Below are 2,702 nucleotides of genomic sequence, written 5' to 3'. Positions count from 1 at the left end.
CGCACAGGGTCGGACACAGCTGAAGCGACCTAGCATGCGTGCACACATTGGAGAAGGAAATGGCAACCCACTCTAATATTCTTGCCTGGAGAATCCCAGGGACAGAAGAGCCTGGTGGGCTGCCGTCTATGGGGTCACACAGAGTCAGACATGACTTAAGCGACTTAGCAACAGCAGCAGACCACTTTCCTACTGGTGTTTGTTTTATTTAGTTAATATGAGTGTTCTATTCATGATACCAACAGGGGGTTTGTTATTCTAAGTTCTAAATGTGATTCCTCACTTGATATTGTGATGCAAAAATACATTTCATAGACTATTTGCAATCACAGATTATTTCTTCAAATACCAAAGACACTTTAGCTCTAAGGAGCTTAAATACTGTATCTTCAAAATCCTTTGATAAAAACATTAGAAGAAAAGAAGGGATTCACAAGTGTTTTTTCAGTGCTCTCCAAACCCCACAGCACTCTACATGAGATTATTCCCAGATTGTCTATGACTCCATATAAAACCAGTTCAACTTTTGATTGACTTTGTGAGTCAGTTCAGTGAAACAACCTGTCAGTTTCATATTATATAATGGTCTAACCAATTTAACTGAATTGCTAGGGAGTTTGAAGCAACCAAGCAATCAACCCAGGCAAAGCAGTTAAAGTGATTTTACCTATAGGTACAGTCTGAGCATTTGATATGAAGTGCTATAAGTTGGTATGCTTTATCTACACAAAAATTATATTTTCTTTATTATAAAATATCCCTATTGTTTTAGCCTGTATATTCTTCTAAAGTTAAGTTTACATAGAAACATCCTGAATTTTATTCTTTATTTATTTATATTTTCATTGGTCAGCATAAATTTCCTTTAATAATTTCTCCATTTCCGGTAGGATTTCATTTTGAGGTTTAACATATCAAACCAGTATAAAGTTTTACAGTTTTAGTAGATCTGGCTTCCCAGTTATTTAAGATAGAAAATGGAAATGCAAAGTTTACTTAAGAAATTTAATTTTTTCTTCTGTAATGTCTGTCTTCCTCCTCTTCATCAATCATCTTCTGCTTGTCTATCATTTCTTAGTCGATAGGTAGATAGCTGTCCTGTTCCAGATAAAAATTTAGCTGACAGGATTTCTGAAGAGATGCCTTTGATTTGCTCTTACGATATCTAAACAAGGTAAATCATCTGGTGGATACAGAGAATTTCGGAAAACCTCCAAGTCTTCATTAGTCTTTTGTTTATTTTGGTAGATAGCAGTGTAGACCTCTACAGCTTCACTGTGAAATAACATTTCAATAGTGATAGATTCTGAAAATATAGTCTTTATATCCTTTATTTTCTGCTTTTGAAAATTGTCAGTAGTTTCCTCCAGATGAAAAGTTGTTCAGACAGCATCCATGGTAGCTCTTCATAATTCAGTTTCTGCCTGTGAAATAACATGTCAATCAGATGGGTTTCTCTGATGTGTTCTTTCTGAGTTAACTGTTTAGCTTCTTGATTCCTTGCTGTTAATATTGCTTTGAGTCATCTTATTTTATTTTTACAATGGTTCCATAAGCTTTCAAAGGTTCAGCTAATACTTTGACTTCAAATCTTTCAACTTCTGCCTGTCAATAATCCTGAAGTCTGGCAAACTCATCAGCAAAGTTCTTCAGAACCCTCTTTAAATTTGGGGTCTCTGTAGAGACATACACATTGATGTCATTCACCAGGAGTTCTGCTTTGTGTCACAGTCTGGCAGTTTTCTGCACGTAAGCAGCAGAGATTTGGCACAGCTCTCCAAGATGCTTCTGCACATTTGTGGCAGCATCTTGTAATTGTTGGGTTTGAACGTCCTGGTTTCCCAAGCTGAGTCTCAACATCTCGCCTCACGCATGACTGGGGACTCTGGGCTGTGGCCTGATGACAGGGGCTCCAAACATCCCGAATTTTAAGAAAAAACAGATGTAAAATAAAGAATTTCTAAATTTATCTTTGTGGTTGGTTTAGTCACTAAGTTGTGTCCCACTTTTGTGATCCCATGGATGATAGACCACTAGGCTCTTCTGTCCATGGGATTTTCCAGGCCAGAATACTGGAATGGGTTGCCATTTCCTACTCCAATAGTCTATTGAAAAGGACTCTAATTTGGCAGTAAAAACCAAAATTAATACACAGTACTTTAATAGATATCACTACTCAAGAACAGTATGAAAAGTATTAATTTTAAAAAGATAAAGTATAAAGTATTTACTGAAAACAGTACCCACTAAACAACAGTTCAGGTCAAAGCCATCTATTTTTTTCTTTTCTTTTTGTATGAGTTATTTCACAGAGGAATAGTTGAGACTCCGTGACTGTATGTGATCATCTGAACGTTACGGTTGCTTATTCACTATTCAGAATGCTGAGGCTTATAGGTTGTCACTCCAAGTAAGAATGAATACATTTAGGGATAGCCATTTCCAACTATGTCCATGTATAGAGTCTTCTCTTGTGTTGTTGGAAGAGCGTGTTTGTTATGACCAGTGAATTTTCTTAGCGAAATTCTATTAGTCTTTGCCCTGCTTCCAAGGCCAAATTTGCTTGTTACGCCAGGTGTTTCTTGACTTCCTACTTTTGCATTCCAGTCCCCTATGCTCTATACAGTCAGCAAAAACAAGACCAGGAGCTGACTGTGGCTCAGACCTTGAACTCCTTATTGCCAAATTCAGACTTAAATTGA

General features: G+C 36.9%; 1 pseudogene; it reads right to left on the bottom strand.

Moving 5' to 3' along the window:
- Positions 1–992: 992 nt before the first annotated feature.
- LOC109557051 (CBY1-interacting BAR domain-containing protein 1 pseudogene) lies at positions 993–1,887 on the bottom strand (annotated as a pseudogene).
- Positions 1,888–2,702: the final 815 nt, after the last annotated feature.

Source organism: Bos indicus, chromosome 3 (assembly GCF_029378745.1).
Source record: "Bos indicus isolate NIAB-ARS_2022 breed Sahiwal x Tharparkar chromosome 3, NIAB-ARS_B.indTharparkar_mat_pri_1.0, whole genome shotgun sequence".
Classification (NCBI taxonomy): domain Eukaryota; kingdom Metazoa; phylum Chordata; class Mammalia; order Artiodactyla; family Bovidae; genus Bos; species Bos indicus.
This window is presented reverse-complemented; position numbering and strand designations above follow the sequence as displayed.